This window comes from Castor canadensis, chromosome 9, assembly GCF_047511655.1.
Source record: "Castor canadensis chromosome 9, mCasCan1.hap1v2, whole genome shotgun sequence".
In the NCBI taxonomy this organism is placed as follows: Eukaryota; Metazoa; Chordata; class Mammalia; order Rodentia; family Castoridae; genus Castor; species Castor canadensis.
The window spans coordinates 37,209,047-37,236,574 of NC_133394.1; the positions used below are offsets into that span (position 1 = coordinate 37,209,047).

General features: G+C 36.9%; 1 pseudogene; it reads left to right on the forward strand.

Moving 5' to 3' along the window:
- Window positions 1–27,528, forward strand: LOC109676942 (alcohol dehydrogenase E chain-like; annotated as a pseudogene).

Sequence of the window (27,528 nt, forward strand, 5' to 3'; positions counted from 1 at the left end):
ATGAGGGCGTCCTGCTCCAGCTGCACGCTCTGGCACATGGGGAGGAGGGAGCACCGAAGGGGGGCAGGGCCCGATGTTCATGGGCAGAGGAGCCTGGAGAGTTCCCACCGCTCAGCCTTTGCTGACAGCCTCGGCTCGGCTTGGAGCTCAGCTATACAAATCTCTTCTTTGGCTCTTTTGCTACTACCTAAGACTATTCTGTAAACAAACTGGAGATCCAAGTTGCAAAAAATATCTATAATAAAGGGGAAAGGAACCCACATGGCCCAGTGTGAAACAGACTGGCTCTCACGCACAAAAGGAGTCAGGGCAGAGGCTGGGCTAAGCAGCTCAGAGGCCTTGCTCCTAGAGATGGAAGGTGGCCACCTCCACAGGAGCTGGGAGTTGCTGAGCACTGCACCCTGGGAGGCAGGAGCCCAAAGCAGGCCTGTTTCACCCAGGTGTGCATGCAGAGAATGCTCGTTACTCTCCACGTTTGAATGGGATGATCTCTAAACTCTTTTGAGCTCTACTGTTTTTCTTAAACTTTATAAAATGTCGGGGCTACCTCTGTAGGTATGTAAGTTCATAATTTAAAATCTATTTTCCCCACTGCCTTTTAGTAGAGTGGTGAAAAGAATCTGAATCAGACAGATGTGTCTTAGGATTCTACTGCCACCGTGGTGGAACAAACACATTCCTCTGGCCCATGAATCTCTTTGTGTCTTACTAAATCTCCCCTGCTTCCTCCCGTCCTCCTCCTTCCTGACTGCAAAAAGGGACTCAAAGCTGCAGATAAAGGAAAACAGAACTCTGACCTGAGAGAGAGAGAGAAAAGAAGAAGGAGAGGAAGAAGAGGAAGAGGAGGAGAAGGAGGTGGTGGAGGAGAGAGAGAGAGAGAGAGAGAGAGAAAAGAAGAAGGAGAGGAAGAAGAGGAAGAGGAGGAGAAGGAGGTGGTGGAGGAGAGAGAGAGAGAGAGAGAGAGAAAAGAAGAAGGAGAGGAAGAAGAGGAAGAGGAGGAGAAGGAGGTGGTGGAGGAGAGAGAGAGAGAGAGGGAGAGAGAGAGAGAGAGAGAGAGAGAGAGAGAGAGAGAGAGAGAGAGAGAAAAGAAGAAGGAGAGGAAGAAGAGGAAGAGGAGGAGGAGGAGGTGGAGGAGGAGGAGGAGAAGGAGGACGAGGAGGATGAGGAGGAAAAAGAGGAAGAGGAAGAAGAGGAAATATTTAACTTAATGGAAAAATGTTAGGTGTAATGTAGGTTTTACATGACAGTTTAGAGCCCTTTGCTTTCTGCTTAACTTGGTGTGAGAATTAGCTTATGGGTGGGCTAAAGACCCTGGTCACCTGTAGAATAAGAAAATGGTCATGACAAGAAAATCTGTGTGCGACATAGGCTTTTTGTACTCAAGCAGGGAAGAACTCCACAGAGAATCATCAGTCTCCTGGTCAGCAAAGAAGACAGCTTCAACATGAGCACAGCAGGAAAGGTAAAGTGAAACAGATGCTACTGTTGAAAATATACTCTAATTTTTTTATATTGAATGATAAAGTTTGTATGAATAATTTAAAATTTATATATAAAGTAGAAATACTACATACTCAAATGCAATATGTGAAATATGCTCTAATATATGATATATATGAATTAAAATGGAAATAAACTATACCCATATCTTTAACAAGAATATGGAACCTGGATCTATTAAAGTCTTAATTTCCTACATAATAAATTAGTAGAAAGTGATAGGCAATTGAGACCAATTTGTACATCAAAAGTTAGAAAGGTCTTTAACCAAAAAACTACTTTTATGTTAAGAAAGCATAACTAAATGTGTTATTCTTTGCAGTCACATTCTTATGAACACAAGAATGTTAAGACTGACAGGAGTTTTGTGAGAGAAATTTCATTCAGAGTACTTTGACATATCATCTTAGCATTTCATAAGATCTCTGACAAAAAGCATATTAGTTACAAAGCATTAGATTCATCAAGGTTAAGAAAGACTGTCAACATACAAATTCTAATTAAAAGGACACATGATGGCACAATTTACAACATTTGCACAGAAAATTCACAGAATGGTACTTTCTCCATACAAAAATCAATTATATTTTACAGAAAACTAATACTAATTTTAGTGGAATCATTGTTAGCACTGGAGCACATGTATTTGTTTCTATGTTTTCCATAAATTGATACTTGTTCAATGTGTTTAAAGTTCAGGGAAATGCATATACTTGTTCAATATAATTAATTCATGCTGATTAACTGCTTCATTACCAAAGCCTGTGTCTCTGTTTCCAGAAAATGTATTCTGGAAATACTTGATGGTTTAGGCATGGGTCACGCAGAAAAATATTGCACTATGACAACTCCATTGAAAGTGTCTGAGGTTTCTGTATACACTGTGTGACACATCAATCCCACGTCCATAAAACTGGATGGAAATCAAATCAATGGCCCATTGCTAGTATTTATTCTACTTCATTTTATTTTCTTTCACTGCTGGTTAGTGCTTATAATGGCATATTATATTTCAAAGGAAAAGTTGGCAGATAAAAGAAAAAATAAACTTGCCACTACTCAGCATAAACTAAGTAGTGAATTCTTAGAAAAAAATATAAACCATTCATATTAATTAAAATAAGAAAAATGTAACAGGCAATCAATACTCGTAAGCACAATGTCTATAGCTTAGCTCTGTGATAACCCTTCATTTATGTTCACACTTCCTCTGCCAACAAAATAATGAAAACTTAGCCAGGAAGGGTGACACATGCTTATAATCCCAGCACTTGGGAGACTCAAGCAGAAGAATCCTGAGTATAGACTAGCCTGGGTTGCTTAGCCAGTTCAAGGACAACCTGTGCTACATACGTAACTCCTGTCTCAAAAATCTAAAAGTAGGTGTAACTCAGTTATAGATTTCATACCTAGCAAGCACTGGGTTAAATTCCCAGCTTCACAAGTAATAATCATCATCATAATAACAGCAAGTAATAACTTTCTAGACATGACAAATAATAATAACATTAGACATGAGGGTAGATGTTGTATGAATAAAGGAGAAAAGACAAGCCCTGACTTCAAGAGCAACATCCTTCTGTCTCTTTTCCAGGTAACAAAATGCAATGCAGCTGTGCTGTGGGAGATAAAGAAACCCCTTTCCATTGAGGAGGTGGAGGTCGCACCCCCTAAGGCCCATGAAGTTCGTATTAAGGTGAAACTTGTTTCAACTTCTAGTTAATTTTAGATTAAAAAAATTCAGAGATGAGGCTGGGAGTGTGTGTCAAGTGATAGAGCACATGCTGCCTAGCGAGCATGAGGCCTTGTGTTCAAACCCCATAACTCAAAAAAAAAGTTGAGAGAATATTCAACCAATGATCTGCTAAGAGGTACGTTTTATATGGTTTTCCAGACAATGAATGAGACAGGATAAAATTGCTCTGTTATTTTTAAAGTTACCAAAGAATATGTATTATATAGTTCCAGGGAAAAAAATTTAAAGAATATATATGTTTGTAAAAAAAGTGGATAGAGATATATATTTTCTTGGTGTTGTACTACAATTCTTCCATCAAAAACATGCATTCTTATACATCATATACAAATATTTCATTTTGAGTGATTTCACAGGATCAATTATTCTAAGTGGTTTAATTTAAAAAACAGAAGTTTTGGGAGAATTTTAAGAATATACTGAATCTTTTGTTTTTGGAAAGAATAGGAATTATTAACAAGACCCTGGAAGTCTTCTGAAATAAATTTTGTGAAATTGGGTAAGATAAATCTTCCAGGGTCAAACTCTTTCTCCTCAAAATGTATTTTCTCCTCAAAATTATTTTTTCTCTACCAGATGCCAGGCACCAGGTAAGAGCCTGGGGTACATGAGGGTCAAAAGGAACATGGTGCCTTCCAGTGTGGAGTACAAAATGTACTAACTTTCATGTTAGAATTGCTCAGTACTGTCTTCTGTCAGGACCCAAATACACCTACAAATGGGTGGAGGGTTAATGTCTAGATCCTGAGTCTACAGATCAGTGAATGGAAATTGTTTTGTGCAAGTGTATGTAATGAGCCTATGAGGCTATGACAAAGTCAAGGTGATCATTTCTTAAGTGAGAAGTGGAGCCTGTCCGCCATTTCTTCTTCCAATCTGAACTTCCTTCTTAAAAAGTGAAGATAAAACAGAGTATATGGAAGGAAATGAAAAGAAGCAGCAAGAAATATCCAGTCATAAGCATTGTCATTTATGTTACCTTTAGTCATGGTTAAAGGGCACTAGTTATCTTATTTTTAATATTTACTTTATATTGGCTTCATTGTATATTAATATGGTTTCAGAAGTAAGAGACGCATAAACAGAAAATTTCCTGCCACCATCCCTACATAATCTTTATTTATTATATGTTAGGAGCCAACAAATTTTTTTCTTCTGGTCTGCTAAATAGGTAACAAGAAGTACTAAAAACAAAACTTATGGGTTTTGGGAAGTGGCTCAACTGGTAAAGTGGTATAGAGCACCTACCTAGCAAGTAGTGAGGTCCTAGGTTGAAACGCTAGTACTGCCAAAACAAACAAACTAATCAACTAAATACATTTAATTAAAACAAGATCATTTTAGTCAGTAGATTTAGCTTCCCCATTTCCAAATAATGAATCTGTGAACAGAAAATGATGAAATAGCCTAATTTAGGTTTCAGCTCTTATTTCCTTTAGATCAGAATAAATTAATAATAAAATGACACCTATATTTTTCACCCTGCTCTGTTTATAATAGGAAAAGTAGATAATTCATAATTTATTATGTAAAACATTCAAAGTCAGTTCTTATTGTAAAAGAAATTACTTAATTCTTTTCTGAGAGTTGAGATTTTCAATGGACTCTCTTGAATATTTTCTCCAATTTTCACTAGTTTTTCTCAAAAATGAGCGAAGATAATTTTAAAAGAATTCACTTTGTAAGGTAAACACAGTCACTTTGAAAAGCCAAAAATTGATTATCAGCATTATCATTTAAATTTCACCCATGATCACATTTATTTTCTTTTATTTTTATGGTAAAATATTTATTTTATTGTTTATTATTGTATTCATTTCAGTTTTATTGTGACTAGTGTACAACATATCAGATCTCTCCAATACCTACTGGAATTATGTCAGGCTGTTTGCAACTAAAATTTATATTTATACTTAACACTGGGAAAATTTATGGTTAAATAAAGATTAAGTGAGATGATATAGCAAAGTCTTCAGGGGAAACCAGGGTGTGCAATAAAAGTTAACCTTTAAACCAGAGGAAATAGCTTTCAAAATCAATGTTTTCCACTTTCACATATCCTCTTTAGGAATCTTCAAACACATATAAACCCAACGCATAAACAGGGCTGTCAGGCAGGGACCAACATAGCTGTGATTGGATGCTATTTTTTGGAGACTTCTCAAAGACACACACTTCTACATGTGAACTTATGTTTTTGCTTTTTAATTCCTGGATAGGAATGTACAGAAAATTTGTTTTGTCCCCCTCCAGGTGATAAAGTCATTCCACTCTTTAACCCCCAGTGTGGTAAATGCAGAGTTTGTAAACACCCAGAACGCAACTTCTGTCTGAAAAGCGAGTAAGTCTCTTATTGTCTCCTTGCACAACAGAAGAGGGTCCACATCAGTTGTGCCCTGTCTCGTGTTCTGTGTTTCTGTGTGTTTCACTGACCAGTTTGAGAAAGCCTCAGGGGACCTTGCCAGATGGCACCACCAGGTTCACCTGCAAGGGGAAGCCCATCCACCACTTCCTGGGCACCAGCACCTTCTCTCAGTACACAGTGGTGGATGAGACCTTGTGGCCAAAATCGATGCCACTGCACCACTGGAGAAAGTCTGCCTCATGGGCTGTGGGTTTTCAACTGGTTATGGCTCTGCAGTCAAAGTAGCCAAGGTAGGATTGACAATAGCCAATAAAGCCAGCTGCACTCAACCTGTCAGGAACACAAAGGGAAGCAATTTCTCCCTTGAATCAGATTTTTTTCATAGATTTGTCAAGTTGATTCAATGTTGGGGTTTTTTAAAACATTTTTTCTAGTATATAATAGTTATACAGGGGTCTCATTGTGACACTTCCAAATATACATGTATCATGTCTGGTTTGTTTCGTTCCCTCCATTATTGTCCCTCATACTACATCCCTCCCTCTTAAATTAACTTTATTTGGCTCAATGTTCCATATTCATTCACGTATAGAACCTACATCAACCATATTCACCCTCCTGTACCCTCTTCATTTACCCTCCCCCTAACATGACTCCCTCCCCTTAACATGACCTGTTTTATGTTACTGTCTTTCATGTTTAGGTATCTGTTTATTGTTTAGAGGGAATTTTGCCTTGGTATTTTACCTGTAAATATATCATGCTTAAATCAGTCTAACACTCTCTACTACTCTTCCTCACTCTTTTCCTGAGGGAAAAGAGTATATTGTTCAGTGGTTTTCAGGATGCTTCCTGTGTCTTGTTCTTATACTGATATGATGTATTTCATTATTATTCATTATGCTTTTTGTCTTTTCTCTTCCATTAGTTTCCAGTAACAACCCACTTTTGGAAGCATATTCTGTATTATATTTATGTGTGTATAACAGGAGTGAGGTGGAATCTTAATGTGGCTTTGATTTGCATTTTCTTTATGACCAGGAATGTTGAGCATTTCTTCATGTGTTTTTTGGCCATTTGGAATTTTTCCTTTGAAAAAGTTCCGTTCAGTTCATTTGCCCATCTCTTCACTGGGTTATTCATTTTTTGGGAAGTTAGTACTTTGAGCTCTCTGTATTTGCTGGTTATTAAGCCCTTTTCAGATGTATAGCTGGCCAAGATTTCTCCTCTTCTGTGGGCTGCCTGTTCAGTTTGTTGACTATTTGCTTTGCAGTGCAGAAGATTTTAGTTTCATGTAGCCTCATTTGTCAATCCTTTCTTCCTTTAATTGCTGAACAACTGAGTTCTGTTTAAGAAGCTATCCCCTATGCCTGAGTGTTCATTGTATTCCATATCCTTTCCAGCATTAGTTTCAAAGCTTTGGGCCTTCTATTATAGTCTTTTATCCACTTTGAATTGATATTTGTGCAGGGTGAAAGATATGGATCTATTTTGTCTTCTATATGCAGATATTCAGTTTTTGCAGAAAAATTTATTGAAGAGGCTGTCTTTTTTACATTGTATGTTTTGGATACCTTTGTCAAAAACCAGCTGGCTATAGCTGCTTGGATTTATGTCTGGGTCCTCTATTCTGTTCCATTGGTCTTCATGTCTGTTTTTGTGCTGCATTTATTGTTATGCCTCTGGAGTGTAGTTTGATGTTGGGTGTTGAGGAATCTCCAGCATTACTCTTTATTGCCTTGGCTAGTCACAGTCTTTTGTATTTCTGTATGAAATTTAGCTTTGATTTTTCTGTCTCTGTGGGGACTGTCCTTGGAATTTTGGTGGGGAATGCATTGACTATAAAGAGTGATTTTGGTATGACATTAAATCTCCTAATCCATGAACATGGGACATCTTTCATCTTCTGACATATTCTTTAACTTCTCTCTTCGGTGGATTATAGTTTTCATTTTAGAGATCTGTCACTTCCTTTGTTATGTTTATTCCTACGTATTTTTTAGGCTATTGTAAATGGAATTGTTTTCCTAAATTCATTCTCAGTCTGCTCATTGTTGGTATATAGAAAAGGTACTGAGTTTTGCATATTGGTTTTGCATCTTGCTTCTTTGTTGAAGGTGTTTATGATGTCCAGGAGGTTTTTGGTGGAGTTTTCCAGGTCTTTTAGTTGTAAGATCATGTCATCAGCAAATAGTGATAATTTCACCTCTTCCTTTCCTATTTGAATTCCTTTTATTTCTCTTTCCTGTCTTACTGCTCTGGATAGGAATTCCAAGACTATGCTGAATAAGAGTGGAGAGAGGGCACATTTGTCTTGTTCCTGACTTTAGAGGAAATGGTTTCAGTTTTTCTCCAGTTATTATGATGAAGGCTATGGGTTAGTCATTAATAGCCTTTATTTTAGTGATGTACATTCCTTTTATTCCTAGTTTCATCAGAACTTTTATGAGAAATGGATGTTGTATTTTGTCAAACACTTTTTTCTGAATCAAATGAGATGATGATGCAATTTTTATATTCCTTTTATATTCTCTATTACATTTATTGATTTGCAAATGTGAACCATCCCTGCATCCCTGGAATGAAACCTGATCATGGTGTGTGATTTTTTAACAAGTTTTATTTAGAGTTTTACTTCTATTTTCATTTAAGAGATTGGCCTATAATTCTCTTTTCTTGTTGTGTCCTTGTGCAGTTTTAGGATTAGTGCAATACCAGCTGCATAGAATGTGTGGTACTGTTCCTTCCCTTTCTTTTTTATGGAGATGTTTGAGAAGTGTTGGCATTATTTCTTCCTTAAGGCCTGGTAGATTTCAGCAGTGAATTTGATTCAGTTATTGATAGAAAATAGCCCCCCCAAAATTGGAATCCATGTTCTAGAAAATCACCTGTTTATATGAAAATGTTATTGAAAGCGGGGTGTGGTGGTACACCCCCATAATCCCACTCTTGTGAAGTTTAGCCTGGAACACCACAAGTTGGAGGGAAGCCCGGGATACATCATGAGACTGTTTCAAAAATAAAACAGCAAGAGGGCCATGAGTGTGATTATAATCAAAGTAAATTATATATGTGTGCAAAAATGTCAAGATGAAGCCAATGAATACCGTACAGAAATGCTGGTGATTCATAAGAAACTGCAGGGATTTCATTTTAATAATTTTTCTTTATGCGATCACTAACGTTTGGACCGGGCTCACACTTAACCACTCATTCTACAGTGGCACAATGGGTTCTGCTAGCTTCTGAGTAGCCAAAGTAAATATAATACAGGATTTGCTTTGGAGGAGCACACGACAATGGAATCCTATTCCCAGGACTAGGGTCCACAGTAATTCTAAAGCCGTAGAGACACCTTTAAACCAAGGGTCACCCAGTCTGTGGATTCCAGTAAGTAATGGAGTTTAGCAAATGCATTCATTCTAGTCATTGTTGCTACATCTTCTCCTCTGCATAACACAGGTGTGTGCACACACCCAGAGCACATGCTTCAGAAGAGTACATTTCAAGTAGAACTCCTTTAAAATTTCTTTTTTCCAAAAGGTTGAAAATCTAGGAGTACCTTCCATTTTTATGAAATGAAGACTCAGAGACATAAAGCTAGTTTCCCAAATACTCATACTTATCATCATGCAAGCTGAGACTCCAATATTCTTCTCAAAACTCCTGTTGAATCAGAAAAATTGACTGTCATTTTCAAATCAAAATCACATGTCATGTATTTTTCTAAGCAAGGCCACAAGTAGTGAATGAAAAAGGGAATAGAAACCCTTTAGGGAATATAGTAATGAGAGTACTTGGAACAGCAGGTTTTGACCTACAGGGAAGGTTGGCAATGAAAGATTAGGTTTAATTAAACAGCCCCTAGCTAATTTACAGCACATCTTTTCCAAATTTTGGTAACTTGAGCCCAAAATGCCATCAATCCTTATACAATTGCATCTGTTGTAGCAGGTGGTCTAAGTAAGTTTACTTACAAACAGTAGCCAAAGAGACTCATGATAATGAATTTAATTCATTATTAAAATATAAACCAGCCAGACACAGGGGCTCATGCCTGTAATGCTAAACTACTCAGGAGGCAGAGATCAGGAGGATCTTTGTTTGAAGCCTACCCAAGTAAATAGCTCGTAAGATCCTATCTCAAAAATATCCAACTCTCTCTCTTTCTCTCTCTCTCTCTCTCTCTCTCTCCCTCTCTCTCTCTCTGTCTCTCTCTCTCACACACACACACACACACACACACACACACACACAAAACAAACAAAAACTGGCAGAGGGGCTCAAGTTGTAGAGCACCTACCTAAGTGTGAAACCCTTGGTTCAAACCCCAGTAATATAAAAATAAATGTATGGACTAATTTCGATTGCAAAATTGTTATTTATTTTAAAAATCAGGGATAGACTTGGTGTGGTAACACATGCGTGTAATTACAGCATTTGGGGACTTGAGGTGGGGGATCACAACTTCTGGCCCAGCTTGTGATAAAAATAAAAATCAGGGATGAAGATCAACAAAGATACCATTAGTCTCAACCTATTTTATCTTGTTTAAGCTTTGCTTTAAGCCAAGAATAACTTTTGTATGATTCACAGCTAATTTTGCTTTCATTATATTAGCTGTGACTACTAAAAGTTAAGGAACCAAGGAAGGAATGAATTTTTCATAGGTTGATTAAGTTACTTTTCAGTCTCCTGGAGTAAAATCCACTCATTTCATTCCCCCCAATTTTGTTTCATAATTTTTATTTGTATATTAATTGTACAAAGGGATTACACCATGGTGATTCTCACATCAATATACTATACATTGATCATCTTAATCCCCTCTATACCTCTCTCTTTTCCCCACATCTCTTCTACCTATTTTTCAACAGCTTTCGGTGAATTGCTTTGTGCCACCTTCATGTATAAGATACTGAAGCTTCAATTAATGGATTTAATCTATCCTGAGTCTCTCCAAGTTTAGAATCGGTGACATTTAGGGCTCTTATATCAACCAGTCCACTTGTTCTAGCTGAGTTTCCTATTAGAGTAACCCAGGGAAAGAGCGCTATCTAGAGATTGTGATTTCATTAGCTTGAGCTATAACCTGAATATTACTATTTTGTAAAGTTCCAACTGAGTCTAATGTGTAGAAAAGGATGAGAACCACTGATCTAGTTCAACCCTCTGCACTTAAACATGAAACAACTGTAGTCAAAATATGTTGACAGAAAACTAGTCATGTCTGAGTATTTCCTAATAGAGGCAAGGATTAACATTTTATTCTGCTTTGGAACTTTCTAACAAACACTACTTTGTTCATTTCTACATTTTGTGAAAACACAGGTCACTAAGGGTTCCAGCTGTGTGTGTTTGGCCTGGAAGGAGTTGGTCTGTCTGTTATCATTGGCTGTAAAGTGGCAGGAGCAGCCAGGATCATTGGAGTGGACACCAACAAAGATAAATTTGGAAAGGCCAAAGAATTGGGTGTCACTGAGTGCATAAATCCTCAAGACTATAAAAAAACCTATCCATGAGATGCTACAGGAAATGACCAATGGGGGTGTGGATTTTTAATTTGAAGACGTTGGTTTGATTGACACCATGGTAGGTAACATGACAGCCCAGAAATTTCTACTTCTACAATGTAGGTTATGCTTATGCAGCAGGATATAAATATTATGTAGAAAATGTTTTTAGAATGGCAATTTTCTTTCCCATTTGCTACATTGTTTAATTTGTGAAGAGAAATCCTTAATTGTATCTGTTTAAAAAAATCTGTCTCCAGTAATATTTGTCTTTAACAAGAGAAAGTTTGCATTCAACTTGACACATTACAAATTATCTTTAATTAGTTTTAATAAAAACAATTCAATCAGTAGCCTTGAAATAATACAAATTCCATTCCTAATTTGGCAAGTTTGATTTTCTTCCATTCTTTTTTTTTTTCAATTGTACTGGGTTTGGGTACATTGTAACATTTACAAAGGTTCTTACAACCTTTCATACATATCATATGATATTTACAACATATCATATTTGAATTCTCCTCTTCACTGTTCTCCTCCATTCCTCCTCCCCTGTCCCCGGAGTCAGTTTCAACAGGTATAATTTTTGCATTTACATACATGCCAACATGTATATATTCTTTGCACCATATTCATCCTTCTACAGCCCTTTCCCTAACACCTCCCACTGGAAGCAAAGCTCTACCACCCCACCACACCCTGCCCCTGGCAGAACTTTTTCTACCTCCTGTTCTCTGATTTTGTAGAAGAAAAAACATAAAAGTTAAAGCAAGAAACATGACATTTTTTGCTAGTTTGAGGTAAAGGTAAGTATTCAGGGAGTTTCCTTATGTTGTTGCCACGCATATATGTATTACAGCCCCAATTGATTCACCTCTTCCAGTCCTCTTCACTCCTCCCTAGTCCACTTCCCTTGGTGGCCCCGGCCAGTTTAAAATTTCTATATTCATTCCTGTACAGTGAGAACATCAACTACATTCAAGTTTTTAGTTTCCTTCCTTTGCCTATCTCTCCTTGCACAACCTCCCCTTAGTATGACCTGTATTTCATAATATGGCTGCATTTGTTTTAGGTTTATGATCTGCATATGAAGGAGAATGTGTGGCTTTTGGCCTCCTGAGCCTGACTAAATTCACTTAACATGATAGTCTACAATTCCATCCATTTACATGCAAATGACAAAATTTATTCTTCTTTGTGGCTGAGTAAAAATTCTATTGTATATAAATATCACATTTTCTCAACCCCTTCATCAGTAGCGGGGTATCTTGGCTACTTCCATAGCTTAGCTATTGTGAATACGGCTGCAATAAACATGGGTGTGCAGGTGCTTTTGTTGTAACTGACTCACATTCCTTTGGGTATATCCCTAGGAGTGGGATTGCTGGGTCATATGGCAGATCTATGTTTAGTTTTTAAGGAGCCTCCATATTGTTTTCCATAGTGATTGTACTAGCTTACATTCCACCAACAGTGTACAAGGGTTCCTTTTTCCCCACATCTTTGCCAACATTTATTGTTGTTGGTATTCTTGATGGTAGCTATTCTAACAAGAGTGAGGTAGAATCAGTGCATTTTGATTTTCATTTCCTTTATGGCCAGGGATGATGAGCATTTTTTAATGTGTCTTTTAGTCAGTTGGACATCTCCTTTGAAAAAGTTCTGTTCAGTTTATTTGCTCATGTTTTTCATTGGATCATTGACTTTGGGGGAACTCAGTTTTTCAGCTCCCTATGGATTCAGATTATCAGTCCCTTGTCTGATGTATAGCTGTCAAAGATTTTCTCCCATTCTGTGGGTGGCCTCTTCAATTTAGAGACCATTTCTTTTGCTGTGTACAAGCTTTTTAATTTCATGTAGTCTCATTTGATGATCCTATCTCTTAGTTGCTGAGCCAGTTGAGTTCTCCTGAGGAAGTCCTTGCCTATGCCTATCGCTTTCAGCATACTCCCTCCTCTTTCCTGTACTAGCTTTATGATTTCCAGGTGATATTAAGGTCCTTAATCCACTTTGAGTTGATACTTGTACAGGGTGACAAACATGGATCTAGTTTCAGTTTTCTGCATGCAGGTACACAGTTTTCCCAGCAATGTTTGTTAATGAGGATGTCTTTTTTCCACAGTTTGTTTTTGGCAAGATTGTCAAAAATTAGGTGGGCATAGCTCTGTGGATTCATACCTGGGTCCTCTATTCTGTTCCACTAGTCTTCATACCTGTTTTTGTTCCAGTACAGTGCTGTTTTTATTGCTATGGCTCTGTAATATAGTTTGAAGTCAGGTATTGTGATACCTCCAGCATTGCTCTTTTTGCTGAGTATTGCCTTGGCTATTTGCAGTCTTTTGTGTTTCCAAATGAACATTACAGTAGATTTTTCTATCTCTGTGATAAATGTCATTGGAATTTTGATGGGAATTGCATTGAATTTGTTGATTGCTTTTGGTAGTATAGCCATTTTTACTATGTTGATTCTGCCCATTTATGAGCATGGGCCATCTTTCCATCTTCTGCACTTTTCTCTGATTTCTTTCTTCAGTGGTCTGTAGTTTTCCATGTAGAGGTAATTTACTTCCTTGTTAAGATTATTCCTAGGTATTTGATTTTTTTGAGGCTATTGTAAATGGAATTGTTTTCCTATATTCTTTCTCAATCTGTTCATTGTTGGTATATAGAAAGGCAACTGTTTTTTGTAAGTTGATTTTGTATCCTGATACCTTGCTGAAATTGTTTAAGGGGTCTAGTAATTTGGTAGAGATTTTCAGATATTTTACCTATAATATTATGTCATCTCAAATAGATATAGTTTGACTTCTTCTTTACCTATTTATATTCCTTTTATTTCTTCTTCCTGCCTTCTTACTTTGGGTAGGAAAAATTCCAAGAGTATATTGAATAGGAGAGGAGAGAATGGCACCAATGTCTTTTTCCTGACTTTAGGGGAAATGGTTTCAGTTTTTCCATTAAGTATGATGTTGGCTATAGGTTTATCATATAGCTTTTATTATTCAAGTACATTCCTTCTAGTCCTAATTTCATCAGAGATTTATCAAGAAATGATAATGAAGGGATGTTGAATTTTATTGAAAGCTTTTTCTGCATCTATTGTGATGATCAGGTGGTTTTTGTCTTTTTTTTATTCATATGTGCATACAATGTTTCGGTCATTTCTCCCCCACTCCCTTATACCTATTAATTCCAGAGTATTTCTTACTTTTTCCTGTATCAACTTTAGAGTTTGGGGTCTGATATTAAGGTTCTTGATCCATTTTGAGTTAATACTGGTATAGGGTGATATACATGGCTCTAGTTTCAGTTTTTTGCAGACTGCTAACCAGTTTTCCTAGCAGTTTTTGTTGAAGAGGCTGCTATTTCTCCATCATATATTTTTAGTTCCTTTGTCAAAGACAAGTTGATTGGTTATAGTTGTGTGGCTTCATATCTGGGTCCTCTATTCTGTTCCACTGGTCTTCATGTCTGTTTTTGTGCCAGTACCATGTTGTTTTTGTTGTTACTGCTTTGTAATATAGTCAGGTGTCATGATACCTCCAGCATTGTTCTTTAGACTGAGTATTGCCTTGGCTATTCATGGCCTCTTGTGTTTCCATATAAATTTCACGGTAGAGTTTTCGATCTCTTTAATGAATGTCATTGGAATTTTGATGGGAATTGCATTAAACATGTAGATTACTTTTGGGAGTATCGACATTTTTACTATGTTGATTCTACCAATCCATGAACATGGGAGATCTCTCCACTTTCTATAGTCTTCCTTAATCTCTCTTCAGAAGTTTATAGTTTTCCTTGTAGAGGTAATTCACATCCTTTGTTAGGTTTACACCTAGGTATTTGATTTTTTTGGAGACTATTGTAAATGCAATTGATTTCATATATTCTTTCTCAGTTTGTTCATTATTAGTGTATAGAAATGCTAATGATTTTTCTATGTTGATTTTATATCCTGCTACCTTGCTGTAGCTATTGATGGTGTTTGGACCTTTTGAGTAGAGTTTTTTGGGTCTTTAAGGTATAAGATCATGTCATCTGTAAATAGAGATATTTTGACAGTTTCTTTACATATTTGTATTCATTTTATTCCTTCTTCTTGCTAATTGCTCTGGCTAGGAATTCCAGTACTATGTTGAATAGGAGTGGAGACAGTGGGCATCTTTGTCTAGTTCCTGATTTTAGAGGAAATGGTTTTAGTTTTTCTCTGTTAAGTATAATGCTGGCTGTAGGTTTGTCATATATAGCTTCTATAATGTTGAGGTACGTTCCTTCTATTCCTAGTTTTCTTAGAGCTTTTATCATGAAATGGTGTGGGATTTCATCAAAGGCTTTTTCTGCATTTATAAAGATGATCAAGTGGTTTTTGTCTTTGCTTCTGTTAACATGGTTTATTATGTTATCGATTTTCATATGTTGAACCACCCCTGCATTCCTGGGATGAAGCCTACTTGGTCATCCCAAAAGGTGAATAATATTTTGATGTGTTATTGAATTTGGTTTGCCATTATTTTGTTGAGGATTTTTGCATCAATGTTCATTAAGGAGATTGGCCTATAGTTCTCCTTTATGGAGGTGTCTTTCCCTGGTTTTGGGATAACTGTAATACTGGCTTCATAAAATGTGTTAGGCAGTTTTCCTTCCCTTTCTATTTTGTGGAACAGTTTAAGGAGGGTTGGTATCAGTTCTTCTTTAAAGGTCTGATAGAATTCAGCAGAGAATCCATCAGGACCTGGATTTTCTTTTTGCAGAGACTCTTGATTGCTGCTTCAACTTCATTTTGTGTCACAGATCTATTCAAGTGATTAATATCCTCTTGGTTCAGTTTTTAATGATCATACGTATCTAGAAATCTGTCCATTTCTTTAAGATTTTCGAATTCATTTGAATATAGGTTCTCGAAGTAGTCTCTGATGATTTCCTGGACTTGGATGGTGTTTGTTGTTATCTCCCCTTTTGCATTCCTGATTCTAGTAATTTGGGTTTTTTTCTTTCCTCATTTTAGTCAGGTTTGCCAGGGATATGTTGATCTTGTTTATTTTTTCAAAGAACCAACTTTTTGTTTCATTGATTATTTGTATGGTTTTTTTGGTTTCTATTTCATTGATTTCAGCTCTTATTTTTATTATTTCCCTCCATCTATTTGTTTTGGGATTTGCTTGTCTTGTTTTTCTAGGAGTTTGAGATGTATCATTAGGTCATTGATTTGGGATCTTTCAGTCTTTTTAATATATGCACTGATGGGTATAAACTTTCCTCTCAGGACTGCCTTAGCTGTGTCCCATAGGTTCTGGTAGGTTGTGTTTTCATTTTCATTGATTTTCAGGAACTTTTTAATTTCCTCTTTTATTTTATCAATGACCCATTGTTCATTAAGTAATGGTTATTCAGTTTCCAGCTGTTTGCATTTTTTTATCTTTACTTTTGTTGTTGAGTTCTAGTTTTATTGCACTGTGATCAGATAGAATGCATGGTATGATTTCTATTTTCTTATATTTGCTGAGGCTTGCTTTGTGCCCTAGGATATGATCTATTTTTGAGAAGGATCCATGGGCTGCTGAGAAGAATGTATATTGTGTAGAAGTTGGATGAAATGTTCTGTAGACATCAAGTAGGTCCATTTGATCTATTGTATATTTTAGATCTAGGATTTCTTTATTAATTTTTTGTTTGGATGACCTATCTATTGATGATAATGGGGTGTTAAAGTCTCCCACAACCACTGTGTTGGAGTTAATATATGCTTTTAGGTCCTTCAGGGTATGTTTGATGAAATTGGGTGTGTTGACATTGGGTGCATATAGGTTGATAATTGTTATTTCCTTTTGGTCTATTTCCCCTTTTATTAGTATGGAATGTCCTTCTTTATCTCATTGGATCAATGTAAGTTTGAAGTCTACTTTGTCAGAGATAAGTATTGCTACTCCTGCTTGTTTTCAGGGGCCACTGGCTTGGTAAATCTTCCTCCAGCCTTTCATCCTAAGCCTGTGCTTATTTCTGTCAGTGAGATGGGTCTCCTGTAAGCAACAAATTGTTGGATCATCCTTTTTAATCCATTTCATCAAACAGTGTCTTTTTATGGTGGAATTAAGTCCATAACATTAAGTGTTAGTACTGATAGGTATGTGGTGATTCCTGTAATTTAGTTGTCTTAGTGTTTGAAGGTTTGATTGTGTGTACCTAAGTTGAAGCTATTCTCTACTTTCTTGCTTTTTCTTTTCCTGTAGTTTGCTGCTGCCTGTCCTTTCATGGTTAAGTTGGGTTTCAATTTTTGTGTGCAGAATCCCTTGAAGAATCTTTTGTAGTGGTGGCTTTGTGGTCACATATTGTTTTAGTTTCTGCTTATCATGGAAGACTTTTATTTCTCCATCTATTTTGAATGATAGTTTTGCTGGGTAGAGTATCCTGGAGTAGAAGTTATTTTCATTCAGTGCCTGGAAGATCTCACCCCAAGCTCTTCTTGCTTTTAATGTTTCTGTTGAAAAGTCTGCTGTGATTTTGATGAGTTTACCTTTGTATGTTCTTTGTTTTTTCTCTCTTACAGCCTTTAATATTCTTTTCCTAGTTCTGAACTTGTTGTTTTAATGTTGATATGCTGTGGGGTAGTTCTGTTTTGATATGGTCTGTTTGGTGTTCTGGAGGCCTATTGCATCTGTATGGGAATAGATATCTCTAGATTTGGGAATTTTTCTGTTATTATTTTGTTGAATATATTATGCATTCCCTTTGCTTGCACATCTTCTCTTTCTTCAACACCCATGATTCTCAGGTTTGGTCTTTTGATGGAGTCAGAGAGTTCTTGCATTTTCTTTTCACAGGTCTTGACTTGTTTAACTAACAGTTATTCTGTTTTTCCTTTAATTACCATTTCATCTTTGAGTTCTAGATTTTGTCTTCTGTTTGTTCTATTTTGCTGGATTGGCCCTCCATTTTGTTTTGCAATTATGTTTGTTCTTTTTCTGATGTTTTCCATATCCTGGGTGGTTTCCTCTTTAATGTTGTCTATTTTTGTCCTGAGTTCATTTATCTCTTTATTAATCATGTTCTTTGTTTCAGGTTGGTATTTATACAGTGCTTCTATGGTTTCTTTTATTTCTTCTTGTGCTTTTTCAAATTCTCTATTTTGTTGTCTTGGAATTTCTTGAGTGTCTGCTGTACATTTTGGTTGACCATATCCAGTATCATCTCTATAAAATTCTCATTGAGTTCCTGTAGTATTTCTTCTTTTAGATTTTTCTTGTGGGCTTCATTGGGTTCTTTGGCATAGTTTACCTTCATTTTTGTTGGAGTCTGAATCTGAGTATCTGTTTTCTTCATTCCCATCTGGTTCCTGTACTAATTTTTTGCTGTAGGGAAACTGGTTTCCCTGTTTTTTTCTGTCTTCCCATCATTGCCTTTGGTGTTGCTATTGTCACTGTACTGTGTGCAATTAAGTATTTTCTAGCTTGTAATAATAACAATGGTGATATTTAAAATGGAAGGGTGAGAGGAGATGGAAAGCAAAGAAGTTAAAGAAAAAGGGAAAAACAAATAAGCAAGTAGAAAAAACAAAACAAACAACTAAAAAAGTATCAAAGATATAAACAGGGAGAGGTAGTGTACTAATCAACAGTAAACTGAACAGGTATTAGAGAGCAGAGAGAGGATTGAAAATAATAAATTTTAGAAAAGGAAAGAAAAATAAAAAATAAATAAATGAAAAGAGAAAAACTATATATAAAAAAATCTCCAAGTTCAAATGCAATAAAGTTTCAGTGTTAATAATTTTGGTGTTTGTCCCTCAGACTCCAATCCTGGAGATGGTGTCTCAGAAGTAGTTCTATTATTGTCTCATCAAAGGGGAACAAAAACTAAACAAAACAAAACAGCACAAAATAAAAAAAAACCCACTAAGTGTCCCAAGTTCAAATGCAATACAGTTTCAGTTTTCAGCATGAGGTGTAGTTCGGTTATTGTCTCATCAAATGGAGAGAGAAAAAAAAGAGTCTGGAGACAGTTCTGTGAATGGCTATCTGCGGCTGTGGCTTGCCTACCTGCTGCTGTCAGCCTGCTATTGCTGGCGGCGTTATTTATGCAGATCTCAGGGGTGAGCTTAATACTCCCCTGGCCCCGCAGGCTTTGTTTACTCAGAGTTCTCCTGTGTGTGAGCTGCTGCTACAAGCTTTCCCCTTTCCAAGCACACTGGGGGAGGTGACACTGCACCAGCTTCCTCAGGCCTGCGTGTTTATTTACAGTCCACGTGGGAAGTGGGTCTTCCCCCCTCTCCTGTGGAGTTTGCCTCCCACTGCTGCTTTTACAAGCTTTCCCACTCCTGATTGCTGGGCATGTGCCACCGCTCCTGCGTTCTCCAGCCAGCTTGTTTATTTACAGCTCACGTGGGAAGTGTTCTTCCCCCATCTCCTGTGGAGTTTTCTTCCCACCACCAGTTTTACAAGCTGTCCCGCTTCTGATTGCTGGGCATGTACCACCACTCCTGCCTTCTCCAGCCAGCTTGTGAGGGATTTCCCCTCCCCCCCTTGGGCACTCAGGGCACCCCACCCCCTTTGCTAAGTGTCATTGTTACTGTTATTGTTTATTATTCAGTTTCTCTTTTTTTCCCTGGGTGGGGGTCGGTCTGTCCAGGGGGCTATTCTGATCTGGCCCAGGATTGTCTGTGGGAGTACCACGTACTGCTTAGCTCTCTTTGTGGTCCACATCTTCCCAAGCCATCCTGGTTGGTTTTTATCTTTGCTTCTCTTAATGTGCTGTATTACATTTAATGATTTGCCTATGTTGAACCACCCCTGCATCCCTGTGATGAAGCCAACTAGGTTATGGTTTGCCATTAGTTTTGCGGATTTTTGCATCAATATTCACTAAGGAGATTAGCCTGTAGTTCTCTTTTTTGTATGTATCCTTGTCCATTTTGGGGATGAGTGTAATATTGGCTTCATAGAATGAGTTACACAGTGATCCTTTACTTAGTAGTTCATGTAAAAGTTTAAGGAATGTTGGTAGTAGTTCTTCTTTAAAGGTCTGACAGAACTCAGTAAAGAATCCATCAGGTCCTACATATTTCTTTTTGGAGAGACTCCATTGTTTCTTCAAGTACATGGTGCGTTATCAATCTGTTTAGGTGATTGATATCCTCTTGGCTCAGTTTTGAAGGGTTGTATGTATCTAGAAATTTGTACATTTCTTCTAGATATTCCAATTTTTTCGAATCTACTTTCTCAAAGTAGTAATTAATGATTCTCTAGATTTTCTTGGTGTTTGTTTCTATCTCCCTCTTTTTGTTTCTGATTTTATTCATTTGGGTCTTTTCTCTCCTCATTTTAGTCAGATTTGCCAGAGGTATGTCAATCATGTTTAATTTTTTAAAGAACCAGCTTTTTGTCTCATTGATCCTTTGAATGGATTTTTGGTCTCTATTTTGTTGATTTCAGCCCTTATTTTTATTATTTTCTCCTTCTGCTTATTTGGATTTAGCTTGTTCTTATTTTTCTAGGAGTTTGAGGTACAGCATTAGGTAATTTATTTGAAATCTTTCTGTTTTTAACATATTCACTCATAGCTATAAACTTTCCTGTTAGGACTGCCTTTGTTGTATCCCATATGTTTTGATAGTTTGCATTTTCATTTTCATTAAATCCAGGAGCTTTTTGATTCCTCCCTTATTTCTTCTATGACCTACTGATCATTGAGTAATGTGCTGTTTAGCCTCAAATTGTTTGAGTATTTTGTGCTGCTGCTTTTGTTATTGAGTTTCAGTTTTATTACATTCTGATCAGATAGTATGCAGGGGGTTATTTCACTTTTCTTATATTTGCTGAGACTTGCTTTATGACCTAAGATGTGATCTATTTTGGAGAAAGTTCCATGGGCTGCTGACAAGAATGTATATTGTGTTGCTACAGGATGGAATACTCTGTAGAAATATGTCAGTTCCATTAGCTATATGGTGTCATTTAGTTCTAGGATTTCTTTGTGGATTTTTTTGTCTGGATAGCCTATTTATTGTTGATAAGGGTAATAAATTCTCCTGCTATCAATGTGTTGGGGTCTCTATGTGGTTTTAAGTCCTTTAATGTATGTATAATGAACTTGGGTGCACTGACATTGGGTGCATATAAGTTGATAATTATTTCTTCTTGAAGTATTGCTTCCTTTATTAGTATGTAGTGACCTTTTTTTAATCTCTTTTGACTAATTTAAGTTCAAATTGCACTTTATCTGATATAAATATTACTACTTTTGTCTGGTTTTGGAGGCCATTAACTTGGTAAATTTCATTACACCCTTTCACCCTAAACCAGTGTTTGTTTCTGTCAATAAGGTAGGTCTCTTGTACACAACAGTTGTCAGGTCTTCCTTTTTAAAGCAATTTGACAAATGGTGTTTTTTGATGGGGGAGTTGAATCCATTAACACTCAGGGTTAGTACTGATAGGTATGTGGTGATTCCTGCCATTTAGTTGTTTTTGTTGTTTAAAGATTTGAGTGTATGCAGCTGATTCAATGCTACTCTCTGGGTACTTGTCTGTTCCTTTCATGAGGTTTAATACTTCCATCCTTTTGTGGCTATGCTTGTTTTCATCTTCTGTGTGTAGAATTCCTTTCAGAATCTTCTGTAATGGTGGCTTGATAGTCATGTATTGTTTTAGTTTCTGTCTACCATGGAAGACTTTTATTTCTCCATCAATTTTGAATGATAATTTTGCTGGGTAGAGCATCCTAGGACTAAAATTGTTTTATTTCAGTGCTCAAAATACTTTACTCTATGCCCTGCTTTCTTTTAAGGTTTTTGTTGAGAAGTCTGCTGATATTTTGATGGGTTTACCTTTATATGTTCTTTGTTTTTTCTCTCTTACAGCCTTCAATATTCATTCTCTGTTCTCTGTGCTAGTTGTTTGAATGATAATATGCTGTGGAAAGGTTCTGCTTTGTTCAAGTCTGTTTGGTGTCCTGGAGGCTTCCTGTACTTGAATTCATAACTCTTTCTCAAGATTTGGGAAATTTTCTACTATTTTGTTGTAATATATTATGTATCCCTTTGGCTTGCTCCTCTTCTCTCCTTTGATGCCCATTATTCACAGATTTGATCTTTTGATTAATTGCTTATTTCTCATTCATTCCTTTTTCAGGTTTTTGCATCCTTTGTCTAAGAATTATTCTGTTTTTTCTTTAATATCTATTTTGTCTTCAAGGTCTGAGATTCTGTCTTCCACTTGTTCCAGCCTGCTGGACTGGCTTTCAACTTCATTTTTTACTTGATTTAGGGAACTTTTTATTTCCAAAATTTCCATTTGATTCTTTTTTCTGAGATTTTTCCATAACTTTGTTAAACTCATCTTTCATATCTTGTGCTGTTTTCTTTATTTCATATATCTCTTTTTTTAATAGTCTCCTTAGTTTCATTTTGGTGTTTGTTGAATTCCTCTCTTATTTCATTCAGTTGTTTCTGTGTCTTATGTTTTTTATTTGTGTTGTCTTTATATTCTTTGAGTTGATTTTGTATGTCCTCTTTAAGCTTCTCTTGGAGTGCCATCATGAGTACCTCTGTGAGCTCCTTTTTGAGCATCTCTTTATGGGTCTCAGTGAGCTCATTGGATGTACTTATCATCATTCTACATTTTTATTTGTGGTGTGTTGATATTCTTTGAGTTCATCTTGTACTTTCTGTTAGGCTGTATCGAACACCCTCTCCATGACTATCTCAATGGTCTCATTCATAATTTCCTCTTTGAAAGATTTCTTATGGACATCATTTGGCTCATTGGTCATAATTATCATCATTTTATTGGGGTCAGGAACCAGCTATTCATTTTCTTCTTTTCCTCCTAAATCCTCTATTAAATTGTTAATTTCTGGGGGATAGAATTTCCTGGCATCCTACTTCTACCCATGCTTCTATGATGTGCTGTGCTTCTATGTTGTTGAGTGGCTAATTGGGGATTTTAATGACTTTCTCTCTCCTCCTTGACTCAATTACTGTACTATGATTGGCTTATTCATTAGCTAGGTTGCTATGCTATTTCTGTTCCCTGACTAAGTGGTATAAATTAGCAGTAACAAATTCACTGATTCAGTGCTAGACCAGTTATTTACAAAATATGTAAGGAGTCCCTTGATGATATAATCTATGTGTCATGGAGATTGGGTAGATAACAGTTATTTGGATAGATGTGGATTCTTAGGTATTGAAAGAGCTAGTGCTGGAGGAAGGGACAGAAAGTAGGGATGGGGTGAAAGGGGAGGCATGGAGATTCTAGGATACTAAGTCTCTAGGGTGGTTGAGGTATAGTTCAGTCATTGTGGAAGAGGTGCTATTGTCAGTGATTGCCAAGGGTTAGGAAGGATGGGATACTGTGGAAAGTTGGTATAATAGATTATTCAATGAGTGGTGCATATTGAGGAGGTTGAGGTAGTGGGGATGGGGAGGGAAGAAAGGAAGGTAAGGGGGGAAGGAAAGGAGAAAAGATGGAAAGAGAAGATAAAGAAAATAATGGGGTAGAGAAAACAGAGTGGGGCAAGAGAGCACTGACAGATTAGTATTAGGACAGAATGGAGAAGGGATGTAGGTAACAGTAAGATGGAAGAAAAAATGAAAATTAAAGTTAAAATAAAAAAATTAAAAATTTTATATATATATATATATATATATATATATATATATATATAAAACTTCAGTCAATGCTCTAGACTCTCCTCTGATTTCAGGTTGACGTGGTGATGCTTTTATCTTTTATAGGGGCTTTGGCCAAGACATTGTCCCTTCTTACGGTTGCTATGTTGGGCTGTATGGCAATGAATGTTGCTCTTCTCTATCAGACAGCTTTGGGGAGCTCATCTATGGTTGTTTGAGCCTGGATTTCCTTAGTAGAGTGGGACCTCTGGAGAGGTGGGTTCTCAGAAGTGTTCCAGTGAGCAGTTCGAAGTGAGGGGTTGGTAAATGAGCAGTCACCAGTCCCTCCACACACAGGGCAAACCTATGAGTTGGAGATGGGCTTTTCTCTTGGTGAGTCTTTCAGTTTCAGCTTAATCAAAATTTCTCCATGGCAGTGCAGTGCCTGGCTTTCCCCACAGCTGCTGCTGAGTTACCCCAACCCCACACAGGCTTATTCAGCTCTGCATTTAGCTCCCCTCCTCCCAAGTCAGAGGGAACATATTCCCTCCATGTATTTGGCCACCAGTTTTGTCCAGAGAGGGTGCAATTGGCTCCCTAGCTGTACTACAATATGTAGCTCCCTCCCATACAGTGTGTCGCACTCAGCAAATTTTCTTGGTTGAAAATGAGCCAGCTACAGGGCAGTGCAGGCAAGCAGCAGATAGATGTTTTGTGTCTACTTGTGTTTGGCAGTCCAGGCCTTCCCCCATGCTTTCAGCTCTCTTTGAGAGGTTCTCTGCATTGCTTTATTGTTGAGGAGGTTGCAGATACACTGAGGCAGACAGAGATCTGTGCAGGCATGCAGCAGTGGGAGGTTCTGTGTCTGCTCATATTATGGCAGGTCTAGGTACTCCCAGATGCTTGCAGGTGTCTGTGGTTGTCTGTGTTGTGTTTTAGCTTACTGACCGAGGCAGGAAGGAATTAAGAGCGAGAGATATAGGAAAAAAAAGACAATAGAAAAAAAGCAGCAGATATCCCAGGGCTATCTGACCCTGCTCTCAGCTGTTTCCAGCCACCAAACTGGTAGGTGGGCAGGCAGCAGCTGGCTGGCCCTGCACTGGGCTGTTTTGCACTTTAAAAAGATAGTTTAAGGGTCTGTCAATGAATACTCTGTGCCCCTAAGTGTTGGTGGTATCTTGGCTGACAGAAAAAGCAGGATTACTGATCATTGCTGCCAGAAACATCTGGAGTATTTGTTTGAAATTGTTCAGGTCAAGGCCCCAGGGTTCATAAGCTCTTCACCATCTTGATTTTCTTCTCTTCCACTTTCTTTTTTTGTGTATGTGGACTGGGGCCTGAACTCAGGGCCTTCACATTGAGCCACTCCACCAGCCCTTTTTTTGTCATGGGTATTTTCGAACTAGTGTCTCATAAACTATTTGCCCGGGCAAACTTCAAACTATGATCCTGCTGATTTCTGCCTCCTGAATAGCTAGGATTGCAGGCGTGAGCCGCCAGCACTGGAATGTCTTCTATATTCTTAACAGTTTTTATGTTTAATGAATTATGAACTTCCTAAGTGCAAAGCCCTGAGTTCAAATCCCATGTCTCCAAAAAAAACAGTAAAAGAGTGACTGCTTTAATGCATCATGGTTCTTTACCACAGAGACAGTACAGTGATGGCACATAGGAATACCCAATACCCATGTGTTGGAGTGAATATTTAAAAGAAACAGGTTTTGTTAACCTGAAAACTTCAGGGAAAAATAGCTCATACCATTTCTTATGGATTCCATGAAATAATACATGTGGTGTGGTAAGCTCTCAATAAATGTCAGCTGCTGTTAATGATATGAAATTCTATTTACAAGCTTTTAGTACTTGTGTCTTTGAAATATTCATAATATTTCTTTCAAATAATTACAAATATTATCAATTGCCATGGGGAATACCTATTTACCTATATTTCTCAAGACAAGCATTTTTATAATTTCCTGAAAAATATCCCCAGAGACTAACAAATCCTCATTTAGTTTCTCCAGTATGACTTAGCAATGATGGTAGCAGGGAACTGTCTGAAGGTAAAGTTCTTTGTAGTCTTGACCCGGGACAATCTGTGATAGGTTAGTGGAGGTTGCAAGAGAATCTAGCATCTTACAAGGCTTTTCTCATTGAACTTGGTTGATATTTTCTCACAATCCTCACATGGAACTGGAGTTTTCCTTTATTTGAAGGCACCAACTGTCTGATGACCACATTGTATGAGAATATCTGATTGTCTAAGTGACAAACTTTAAAATCAAATGAGTAATTATCCTATATCTTGGGGAATACTAAATAATAAGCATAGTTTATCAGAACAAATACAAATTTTTGGAGGTGAAAGCATCATTAAAAACACAGGTATCTTAGAAATGTGTGGAATATGAATCTATTAAAGAGTAATTACCATGGGGACAAGAGAAAAACTTTTATAACTATCTATGTCTTATTCACCATCAACATACCTGGTTCAAAGCACTAGGTTCCAAATACTGACTTAATAGATAAATGAAAATGAATTAACCAACTCATAGATTTCCTGATGATCATGTGATGATGAAACAATATTCTTTTTTGAGGATCGAGATTTTACATATGTCTATAATGATATTTGCTTCTTTATTAGTTAATATGGAAGAATAATAAGGAAGAATAAATTCACTGACCCATTCTTTCAGTCAAAAAATAGTTTCTGTGCATTGTGTAAATTACAGAACTGTCATAGGTACAATGTGAAAAGAAGAAGCAAAAGACACAATTTCTTATCACAATTAGAATCTAGTTAAATCAATGTTAAATGATACTGTGCATTGTGAGTTGGGGTATAAGAGAATCAACTTTAATTAAGGATGCTAAAAATTTTTTATTCCAGCTTTCTGCCCTGGTATGTGGTCATGATGCATGTGGTGTGAGTGTCATTATAGGGGTGCCTCCTGATTCCCAAAGGCTCTCAATGGACCCTATGGCATTATTGACTGGACGCATCTGGACAAGAGCACTTTTTGGTGGTATGTAGTTAGTCTTGAACACCAAAATCTTACTAAGTTCAGAATTTCTTCCCTTTTACAAAAAACAAGTTGAGTTTTGAAAAGCTATGGAGGAAAAAGTAAATTAGAATTCCTGTTGTAGTCTTAGGCTACAAGTCAGCTAGATATGGAACTAATGCAGAGAGAAATTCCCAAGACAAACTTTTCTGGAGTTCCATATGCTATCTAGGACCTTTCAACTCAGCTGTTTTTAAGTTTGTGAATTTGTAAGGCACCTGGTAAGATACAAGACATATATAATAATCATTCGTGTACAAATTTGGACAACTGCTAAATTTGGTCCTTGATTTTGGGCACAATCATCTATGCTATAATTCCTCTATGAAAGAATGAGAAACATAGGTCTAGCTGAGGACCCTAATTTATGGAAGGATTAAAAAGCCAAAGCATCGCAAAAGACTTTTAGAAGCACTATGTCACTTACTGACCTCAACAATAGCACTCTGTGGAATACTGTCTTTTTATAACTTTCATTTTAATTTTATTGGAAAACCTTCTCTATAATTCTTTTACTTATCATGGACTAAATCTATCAATTATGTTCTCTTCTTTTCAGGCTTTAAGTACAAAGATTCTGTTCCCCAACTTGTGACTGATTTTATGACTAAGAAGTTTTCATTGGATCCATTAATAACCCATGTTTTATCTTTTGAAAAAATTAATGACGGATTTGACCTGCTTCTCTCTGGAAAAAGGTCAATTTTAAGTTTCTTTTTATGA